This window comes from Papaver somniferum, unplaced genomic scaffold (assembly GCF_003573695.1).
Source record: "Papaver somniferum cultivar HN1 unplaced genomic scaffold, ASM357369v1 unplaced-scaffold_47, whole genome shotgun sequence".
Lineage (NCBI taxonomy): Eukaryota > Viridiplantae > Streptophyta > Magnoliopsida > Ranunculales > Papaveraceae > Papaver > Papaver somniferum.
Window position 1 is genome coordinate 840,088 of NW_020647304.1, and position 12,070 is coordinate 852,157.

The 12,070-nt window shown below is 35.3% G+C and overlaps 1 pseudogene; it reads left to right on the plus strand.

Annotated features, from left to right (window-relative positions):
- Positions 1 to 524: 524 nt before the first annotated feature.
- On the plus strand, positions 525 to 7,692 carry LOC113342763 (annotated as a pseudogene).
- Positions 7,693 to 12,070: the final 4,378 nt, after the last annotated feature.

A 12,070-nucleotide genomic window follows, 5' to 3' on the forward strand; every position in this document is an offset into this window, starting at 1 on the left:
GGCTCCGGAGCTCTAAGTAATTTCCCTGCATACAACTCCAACTCATTGGTAGCCTCTACGCACAAGGAGAGAGACGGGGTAGTAAATCCCACTACCATTAGACTCTCTTTATTCTAGTGTCTTACAAGTGACGAGCATGTGCATTTTTGCTGTTTCCGGTACATGCCATCTCCCGCATTAAATGACTTGGCTTCCCATCTGCACGATATGCTTAAACTTTCTGCAAATTTCGTGAGATCCTATCGTGTGTATCATGCGTTGGTCGTCTCTGTCAATGACAATCTAAAATAGAGCGGGGGTTAACGATGAAACATGCTTAGTTAAGGTGTGCATTTTTTATTTTCCAATATATGCCATCTTCGGCATTAAATGATTTCACATCCCATCCACTCGACACCATCCACTCGACATGTGAATCATGTGGTGGGCGTCTCTGTGAATGAGAGTATAAATTAGAGCGGGGGATTCACATCAATAGAAAGAACACCAACTAGTCATCATCAAGAGGATATCCTTAGCACAAAATGGAAGGAGGAGAAGAAAATTCAGTGAAGTTAGATAAATGGGGTTACTCTGTTAGAACTTCCTCTGATTCTTGCATTGATGCCATTAATTCTTACTATATACAGGTTGGTTTCTTCATTTACACCTTATGTATCTTTTCACGAGATTTTTTGTTTTTTTTTTTTATGTTTTTTGAGACTGATTTTCTTTTGCTGTATCGATAGTTTCTTAGTCGTGGGAGAAAAACATCAGTGATACTTGAAGCAGTAACTCATGATGAAAGCTGTGTTCTTGCTAATACTTTAGCTGCTTATGAATCCTATCAACTTGACCTTTAAGAAAGTCAAAAGTATCTCTCGTCTGCTAAATCTCAACTAGTAAGATTTTTTCTCTATTCCGGTTTTTAATATTTTAGTATGATCTGGAGTTTGAATTTAACCTTTTTGTTCAGAAATATGCTACACGGTATGAAAAGGAGGTATTTCTTGCTATTTCTAGATTGGTTGCTGAAGAAAGAGATGACGAATCCGCATATATTATGCACTCAATGGTACATGCACTGTCTATAATATATGTATTTCATGTGATAAGGTGCTATACTGCATTTCATTTTTTCAAGTTATTGAAAATGTTGTATTTGTTTTTGCAGTTATTGAAACGGTTCCCTAAAGACTTGGCATCTTTGAAAAGGGGACATGATCTGTGCTTTTTCATGGGTCAACCTGATATGTGTTTGGCTCTCGTTGATCAGGTAATGGCTTCTCTTCTTTTTGGCAGTGTGCGCCTTCATGTTTCTGTATGAACAAGTGATGCAGGGCGGAAGCGTTGAATAAAATTAAATCCAAAACAATATGTTTCCGAGATACCACTCTCAAGAAAAAACACTATTTTTTTATTAATCAAAATCTTCTCCTCTAATATCAAAACATGGAGCTCTATATATAGATAACTCCTTATCAATTAATAACCAAATATTTTATTTAATTATTAAAAATACTTACTACCTTATTTAATGGATATTTTCTAAACTAATAAAATACTAAAATAAATACTATTAGATACTTCTAAAAGTTACCTAAATAATAAAAGAGAAAATATCTTAATTAATTAAATATTATTTGCTAAATAATAATAATAAATCAAAGAAAAATAACAATAAACGAGTATATTCACTTTCCCTAAATACTCCACCATTCTCCCCTTCTCAGAAAAAATTCACCCTCGAATTTTGCCAGTATTAGTTCTTGTATAAATAATTCGTCGATGAAAATATTTATAATCCGTCGACTTAAATAATCTTGGCATAATTGCTATTGGACTCAAAAATATTTGCGCTTTGAAAATGTGAAGTTGATGTCGTTGATCCACCTGACTACATAAAGCTTTTAGAGAGTATGAATCAACATAACTAGAACATAATATGATCTCATCATCAGGATAAATATCATAAATTGGTGGTAGATTCCAATCCACGGCAATATTATTTTTCTCAACCACAGAAAAAGAAAAAATGCCATCAAACCTTGGGATTTCAAGCTTTAATCCGGATTCCAACGAATCTCGTGGATCATGTGCAACTCCTTGAAATTCTTCTTCCTTGTCGCCAAGGAAGTTTTTTTGTTCATCACTGGTCACTTCCTCCACTCGCTGTAGGCTAGGACCATGATGGGGCTCTTGCTGATGATGCATTTCAGCCAATTGGAGGGTGAGCGCCTTAACCTTCCGTTCTAGATCATCTATTACCGCTTGCTCTTTCTCATCGCTGAGAGCGGCTCTTCGAACAACATCATAATTTCTTCCTCGAAACATGATGCAGGAGCGTTGCCTGTCTCTGAACCAACTGATGCAGGGCGGAAACGTTGAATAAAATAAAAATCTAAAACCACATATTTCCGAGATACCACTCTCAAGGAAAATACTACTTTTCAATTAATCAAAATCTTCTCCTCAAATATCAAAACATGGAGCTCTTTATATAGATAACTCCTTATCAATTAATAACCAAATATTTTATTTAATTGTTAAAAATACTTACTACCTTATCTAATGGATATTTTCTAAACTAATAAAATACTAAAATAAATACTATTAGATACTTCTAAAAGTTACCTAAATAATAAAAGAGAAAATATCTTAATTAATTAAATATTATTTGCTAAATAATAATAATAAATCAAAGAAAAATAACAATAAACGAGTATATTCACTTTCCCTAAATACTCCACCATTTAGGAAGTGACCGGTGATGAACAAAAAAACTTCCTTGGCGACAAGGAAGAAGGATTTCAAGGAGTTGCACATGATCCACGAGATTCGTTGGAATCCGGATTAAAGCTTGAAATCCCAAGGTTTGATGGCATTTTTTCTTTTTCTGTGGTTGAGAAAAATACTATTGCCGTGGATTGGAATCTACCACCAATCTATGATGATTATCCTGATGATGAGATCATGTTATATTCTTGTTATGTTGGTCCATATTCTCTTGAAGCAGTATGTAATCAGGTGGATCAACGACATCAACTTAACTATTTCGATGCGCAGGTATTTTCCGGTTCAATAGTAATTATGTCAATATTATTTAAGTTGAAGGATTATAAGAATTTTCATCGAAGAATTATTTACCCAACTACAAATACTGGCAAAATTCGAGGGCGATTTTTTTTTGAGAAGGGGAGAATGGTGGAGTATTTAGGGAAAGTGAATATACTCGTTTATTGTTATTTTTCTTTGATTTATTATTATTATTTAGCAAATAATATTTAATTAATTAAGATATTTTCTCTTTTATTATTTAGGTAACTTTTAGAAGTATCTAATAGTATTTATTTTAGTATTTTATTAGTTTAGAAAATATCCATTAGATAAGGTACTAAGTATTTTTAATAATTAAATAAAATATTTGGTTATTAATTGATAAGGAGTTATCTATATAAAGAGCTCCATGTTTTGATATTAGAGGAGAAGATTTTATTAATTGAAAAGTAGTATTTTCCTTGAGAGTGGTATCTCGGAAATATGTGGTTTTAGATTTTAATTTTATTCAACGCTTCCGCTCTGCATCAACAAGTGAAAACTTTATTCGAATGTTGCGATTTATTTCTGTAGCAATTTCTATATATGTGTTTTCCACTCGGTAGCTACCCATATATGTGAAATCCCATCAGAATATGGAGAAGATTAGTTACCTGGATGAAATCTGGAGCTACTGAATCCATTTACAGCTACATCTATGGAAAATTGGGTCTATCTTAGGATATTTTTTTTTCAAGAGAGAGAAGGAGAGACGAAAAGAAAGCGATAAAGCTTCTATTTATTTTTTTCATTTGGGTTAAGGCTAACAATTCAGTTGGGCCCCCGTCAAATTGATGTTGTTGACTTTTACAAAAGTTTGTGATCTAATGTAATGTTATTAAGATCAAATTTTTTCCAAACCAAGTGATCCATAAGCAGTGGGTCATCTAAAAGAATAACATACAGGCTGGGTTGCACCGACACGGACGCGTAGACGCGGACAGGATACGACGCGGACGCGGACACTACAAAATTCTTAAAAAATTAGGACGCGGACACGTATATACATACTTTATTTATATATACAATTACATATTTATACAACAAAGTCAAGAGTTTCGATCCTAAAAATTAGAAAATAATGCTACATGTGTATAAATTTCAAAAGAAAATAAGAAATCGTTTGTTTATACACGTCGAAGGTCAAGCAATCAATCACCATTAAACACATGGCATAATCAAAATGCATTATTAGAACAACACCGGCCCAACCAAAGATATATGTGATGTCATTTCCAATTACAAAACCCTAGTAAAAACTTAAATGATTGATCTAATTGTTTGTCTTTCTTGGTTTAGTTAATAATAGTAAAAATAAAGGAAGAATTTCAAATGAAAATGAAAAAAAAGCTTTAAACTCGAGTCATCGGTACGTCCAAACAAGACGCGCGCAGGACGCACATATTGGTGCGTCGAACACGCGTCGTGTCAGCGTCCAACGCGCGTCCTCTGTTCGACGCGGGTCGGACGCGGACACGACTCAAAAAACGGAGCGTCCGTGCAACCCAGCATACAGGGAATGTCTCTGATCTTTCAGTACAAGGCCCCAATAGACCACAAATGTTTTCAGAAAGTGATTTAATGTGTGTGATCGATTTATATTTTTGTTTTAGTGTAGCTTGGTTGGTGAACATCTAAGGGATTTCTTTTTTATGAATATAGTTTACTGTGATTTAACGAGTTTTGTACTGACTTGTGACAGGTTTTAAAATTAAATCCAAAAGAGGAATACATACACGGGATTCATTGTTTTGCTTTGCTAGAACTTGGAAAAATGGAAGACGCTAAGGATGCTGCAAATAAGGGATTGGAAATCAATAAGGATGACATTTGGTCACAATATGGTGTAAGTCAAAGTTCTGTCGAAATGTCATGTGGTATATGCATTTCAAAAGTTGCATATCTTAGCAGTTGAATTTCCACATGGAGGGCAGGTCGTATGCCCCCCTGTATTTTCTATTTCTTTTTTACTCATTGATCAATGCTTGCCCGCTGTGAGTTTCGTTAAAAAATAAAAGTTGAATGTCCACTTGTATGCTATCCGTGTTAATCTTTAACTAAAAAGCATATTCGTACACCCAACCTGTTGCTTGTGGAAGACTTGCAACTCTAGTCATCTTTGTTTCTCCCATGAAATGACACGTGCGCATTATCATGCAGCATTGCCATGTTCTTCAGTATGAATGCCGCTTCGAGGAGGCAGCAAAGTTCATGGAGAAGAATTCACCTTCGTGGGAAGTTTGTTCATCATTTATGTACGATAAGCACAATCTTCCTAGCAAGAATTTTTCAATTTCTTTTCATTGATACTGTATTCATCATACATAGATTAATCTTATGTTCAGGTTGACGCACTGTTGGTGGCATCTTGCCATTTGTTACTTAGATGGTAATTCTCCAATCTCCAAAGTCCTGAGTATTTATGACGACCATATCTGGAAAGAGCTAGAAAAAAGTGACGCTATACCGACACAGGTAAGCTTACAAGTATCGATACTAAATCGAACAAGTATGCTGCACTCAGTAAGTGACACCTATTATCTGGAAACAGGTCTATCTGAATGCTATAGGTTTGTTGATGCGGGTATGTGTTCGCGGTCAATCTAATTCAATGGGGGGCCGCCTGGAGAAATTGGTGGTGGGACATCTTACTAAAAAAGTGAGTTGATTTTTATTCAGGATTTTAGTTTCATTCTCGATAAACACTGCGTTAAATTAATGATTGGAAATGCATTCTGATGATATATGAAATGGACGATTAAGTCGTCAAATCTGTGATATTTGATTATATGTATATATGTCGTCAATGTTGTTGTACATAAGGGTAATGTTTATAGTACATTTTTTCTGCAAAAAAAATATGAAGTTCGATTCATGAAATATGGTCGAATATTTCTTGAACGATGTAATATAAACACAGAACTCGATCCCAATATTAGGGTACATTCGAATTTTTGTTAATGGTCTGCATAATTGCAGTCTGTCTGGCATATTCAGTGGCATATGGGTATATTAATATTATGGGCCTTATCTAGCACCAGCAGAATTACTGAAGCAGAAACTCTACTCAAAGAAATGAAATCCAAGTAAGAGAAACACTTCCCTTATCTCTTCAATTAATAAAGTTGGGTCTTCAGTTCCTCGTAACTTCAACTAACATCTTTCTCTATATTTTCTTGGGTCATTTTTGTGATGACCAGGAAGACGAATCCGTCCCTGCAGAAAGGAATCCAGGTTGGTCTCGTGTTCTTAGGCTCTTAGTTTCTTGATTTCCGAAAAGCTCAACGTGGTATTAAATAGTTTTGTCATTAACAATGATGGAAGTAATATAGGAGTATATTTGACAAGGATAAACCTTTCTAGGCGGGTAGCTGGTTGAAACCTCTCGCTTTGTCTTATTTGTTATATATATTCAGCTTGCAGAAGGCTTACTTGAATTTGGGCAAGGAAATCATGAAAAGGCCTTTAAATTGCTCGGTCCAGATTTTGAAACCGGTAACTACAAGGTATAATCGGCGGTTTTTTTTCTTTTTTTGGGTACTTTCCCTTAGTTTGCGTTAGGAGAATTCTTTGTTAACGTACAGAACTCTTTCCAGATTATTGGGGCATCAGATGAACAACTTGATGTATTTAACGAAGTTTGGTATTCTGTTCTGTTGAACACTGGACGATACCAGATAGGTAAAAGAGATCCATTCTTTTGAGCCTTGAGGATTTTGTTCCTTTCTCATGCATATTAACATCTTAAGATTTGAATTCCAGCAATCAACCAAATCCAGAAGCAGATTGATAAGACCAAAGGGGTTCCTTTCTTGTGGCGTTTCCTGGTAAGGAGTATCCCATCTTTTAAATCGGTTGTGCGAGTAAGTTAATCCTTTAAACTAAGCTTTAAGACCTCTAGACAGATGAAGTTATCCTTGACAGTTCGGTCATAAGACTCGATTTCCTTTTTGAAGGAAATCTAGGATTAAGAAACATACAAGGGGATGCAGAGTTAGTATATGAGCACACCTCAAACTGTCATTTCGACATACCTTGCTATTTTAAAACTGCATAACATCCAAAGCTTCTGTCCAGAATACTACCCTGTAGGAAGCATAATGGGATCTCAGCCGCATTCTTTGTTCTTCCAGGAGAACACGCTGCACACATTTACATCACTGAAAGTTCGAAACTAACGTTTATATGCCATGGTTTCTCCAGGAGAGAGGTTATTTTCTGGCAGGAAGAGAAGTAACAGAAAAGGCCAGAGTTTTGGAGTCTGCTGTTTCTCACAACTGGTATGAGAAATCCCAAAGGAAGAGAACCTTTACCGAACATTGATGTTATCCTAGTGATGCAGATGACCAAGCTATAAATACGAGTGATGCAGATGACCAAGCTATATTTGGAGGCTAAAAGCCGAGTATCGTAATTCAGCTCAAGACAGACCTGTTTTTGATGGAAAATGGGCCAATGATCAAGACATGTGACTTTGTTGCCTTTTAAGAGAGTTTCCCTTTTCTAAGATCTTATTAATTAGGAGTACGTTTGGGTCGTCGTTTGTGGTCCGTAGTTTCTTTTCATAAATACTTTAATTATTTATGGAAATCTCAAATTTGCCAAAATAACAAATTTAGAGTTTGAGTCGGTTTTGGGTTGTTTTCATTCTTTCCTGTCGAACAAGTTGGGGTTTTTTCCCAAATCTATTTAAGAGTCTTCTAGTTACTATTGTTAGCCAGTTGATTGATTAATAGAATTATTTTTTTGAACTAGTTCAAGTTTAATTCTGATTCTTATTTATAGACGAAAAACCGAGGTCTAAATAATTATCTCTCTTCATAGTCGTTATTCCAAAAAATAATTCGATCGAGTTCTGTACAAATTATCCATTATTTTTCATTTCAATAATATGCTCTACATTAGCTTGACATCAAATGTACTTCTATCGTGTAAATTTTATGATGCCTACATGTTCTATGCTTCTTCCTATATGGTTAGAATTGCTGCTTCTGAAATTTCAATAAGTTGCCATCAAGAGTCGAAACTGGTAGACTAAAAATAAAGAATGAAACGATAGAAAACTATAAGCCATAACGATCCTTTATACTACTTGTTCCAAAATCATATTTTAATTAAATCTTGATTCTTACCATTTTCTCGTCATGGCTTTACAAGATGTATTGTAAATATCTTGAATAAGTAGAACTTTAGTTTGATACAGTAACGTGTCAACCAAATGAATATATTGTTTATTCATGAGCAGATTAGTGTTTCCGTCTCGAATTTTTGCATGTCTTTGCATTAGTGCTTGGGAAGTAAATTCTTTTGTTTTGTTTTGGATACTTCACAAGTACAAGAGGTGTAAGGCAAGTTTGTCCAGTTTCTCCACTTTTATTTAATATTATAATGGAGGGTTTTTCTAGTTTTATGGACATAGTAGCTAATCAAGGCCTATTCAGCGGTTTCTCTGTTTCATCCACATGTATCATAGTTAATCACCTTCATTATGCAGATGATACTATTTTCTTTGTCGATAACAGAAAGTAGGAGTGACACAACTTGTTTTCTACACTACATTTTTTTGAGTTTATTTAAAATTTATGTATTTGGGGATGCCACTTGGTGCAAAGTCTGGTTCAAAAAAAATAATTGGAATCCAATTCTAGAGAAGTTTGATGCTAGATTATCTGTCTGGAGGAGAATATCTTTATCTAGAGGATGTATCTTGTCTTCTCTACACACTTATTACTTTTCGTTGTTTAAGGCACCTATTTCATTTATTAAAATTCTGGAAAAGAAGATGCGTAATCTTTTTTGGGAATATAAGGAAGGTGCAAACACTTCACACTTGGTTAACCGGGATCTTGTTCAAGCAACAAAAGAAAAGGGTGGTCTTGGTGTTCGTAATCTCAAGCTAATGAATCTAGCTTTATTGGCTAAATGGTGTTGGAGATTCGGCGTTGAAAAGAATAAACTTTGGTATAAGATAGTAGCAGACAAGTACGGTTCTGATTTTTCCAATTAGATTCCTGAAAATATAAATCAAATTTATGGAGTATCTTGTTGGCGTGGGATTGCTGAAACTACAAGCTTGGGGAGTGAAAAATCAACACTATTTGTACATTCACGCAACACCATTGCTTTTTGGAATGATATTTGGTGTGGACAATTTCCTCTACCGTCCGTGTGACCTAATCTTTATAAGTTATCTAGACACAAGAATGCTACATTAGCAGATATGGTGTCATTAGAAGGAAATTGGAAGTTTGACTTCAGGCGAGTACTTACAAACCTAGAGGTAGAAGAATACGTTGTACTAATCAATATTATCGGAAATAATCCACCTGTTCAAGATGCCCTGCCAGATACGGGGAGATGGAAGCTTCACACTTCTGGTGTTTTCACAGTAAAATCACTTTACGCTAAGTTGGTTGCTGATTCTGGTGTGCAAAACTTTTCATTTCAATTTATTTGGAGATCAGCAACTGCACACCCTTGCTTTTAACTGCCCCGCCACTGGAACTAGGTCCATCATGGTTTTAGGGCGAAGATATGGGGAAAATTTGGAGGCGGACTTTGGGGCTAAACTATGGCTTATATTGGCTCAACTGGATTATAGTTTATAGGATTGGGAGTATTGGATTCAGTTTGTTTGTTTTTTTCGGTAATCTTCCAAGAAAACAATACTCATAGAAATTACACATCTCCCACTTTGACTCACCATTGAACTTGCAGACCAGTATTACCATTAGTTTTAATCATCTTTCTAGACAAATATATCAAACAACTTATGTTCCAACTTTTCATCAACTATTCATCAATTCTCTGCTTCTAAGGAAAGATTTGATTCTGATGAAAATCTCTTCATTCTTATTAAGTGTGGTTTGGTTGTGCTGATAAAATATTTGATGATCTTGTGGTTTTTCTCTTATCACTCGAAGGCTGGTGTTGTTTTCTTTTAATGGCCATTAGCTATCTTAACGGCCGTTAGGATCCAAACACAAAGACATGTCAAAATCTACGACCCAAACACTAATTAACTCTCAGTGACTGGCCGAGGATTTATGCGATTCCTATCGCATGCAGGCTTGAAAAATCTCGGCGAGCATTCCATTACTCTTTAGTATTACCAATACTAGTTCCCCGTCTTTGGCAACTACAAGAACTCCTGCGCAATGATTGCTTTCTCTTCTCTATATACGAGAAATTAAATTGTATCAGTCTCATTATGGAATAAAAACCAGTAGGGATTAAGTGACAACCAGTAGGAACTAAGTGACGCTTTGCAATGCCAACGGCCATGGTATTTGTCTGAAATAGTTTTGTGTTTGAGTAATAAGAACATACACTGTAAGTCGTCAATTTATGGATTAAAAATAATTGATAGAGAATTTTAAACAACATGATTATTTAATTAAAGATGCGGCAGCGAAGAATAGCTGATTAACGGTATAATTTCTAACTAATTTCGTATTTCAATATCATCAGTTTGTACAAGAGATTAAAATGACTCTATTTTACAAAATTGTTGAGAAATATCCCTGCATTTAATTACAAGTCACCCAACTGAGACTAAAGATTCAAAAAAAATTCTTCGCTGCAAGGAATGGTAACACCTCACATTGGATAATCAAACCCAAATTCTTCCCCTGCATGGTTTAGGAGTTCTTGGACACAAGGATGACTCAAATAAGATATTGGAACTACAAATCTCTTCTTGATTTGATTCTCTCCAACGTAAACTGCAAAATGTCCTTTGGGTATCATCTTCTCATCATTCTTTCCTTTTGGAAGAAGATCTTGGGAGTATTTTTGAAGTCAAAGTGAAACCCATATCTTTAACTTAGAGCTAGTTGAGGATTAGATTTTCTGGAAGTAGGCTTGATTGAATGATGTTATAGAAAGAGGTTTAAAATGGGAATACTTTGCTATTTTGGTTGTATAATTTCTTGATATGTGTTTATGTATATATAGTTGAAAGGATGGGCACAGAAGAGGGACCATTAATTATTTTTTTGCTAGGAAAGAGGGACCATTAATTACTTTGTCAAGGTGCCTACCAAAAAGTTAAGGTGGAAATAAAAAGAAGGATTTGTGTATGTGGTGGGCTTATACTATATCACATGGTTTGGTTCCACATACTTAAAGATGATTGGTTGTTTGTTTCCTTGAAAGAATTAGTGGTACTGAAAAGAGTGGTGAAGAAGCATTTCCTTGTCTAGAACAATTTGGGTTCCTGATGAGCCTAATCACATGGTTTTGCCTGCTTTTTAGTACTCCTTGTGTGGTCAAGCAATGCAGTTGTACGTATTAATATGTTCCAAACATATTATGCCCTACCATTTGGGACATGTTATGCGGTAAAGTTAATGTGGATATGAAAGGAGTGATAAGGAAAGAGTTGTCTTTCAACAAAGGGTGGGCTCATCGGCTTAGCTAAGGGTTTCACATGGGGTTGTTGCCTTGCTCCATATTAACAATTTCAGGCCACCACTAAATCACAGTTGTCTGCAAGATATGCTAAGGATACAGTAAAACAAGAGGACCCAAAATTAATCGATAGGTCGACTTTCAACACTTATGGCTTATAAGTGTTGTATATCTTCATCATTCTTTAGCATTAACGTAGGAATGAAATATCGCACATTCATTATGTATGTGAGGTAAAGGTCCTCTAAGGTAGGCGAAGACCATCGCACATGTTAATGATGTATTTAATGATGTCAACATAGTCACGATTAAAGTGTGATGATCTGTGCGAAGATGTAAAGTGTGCAAGATTGAGTGAATGTACATGAGCGACTGTAACGCACGGTGATTCCGAAAATAGGGGATCTATTAGCTGTCATCCACTATGTAGTACCCTATATAAGGCGAAGGAATCTGTGTGTTCAGGGTATCTCTAAGGTGAGTGTTAGACAAGAAATTAGGAGAGAGAAAGTTTATTTGGAGAATAAGCAAAATCTTTGTAATATTTTGTATTCTATCCCAAGATCTTGATTAATAAACGAGT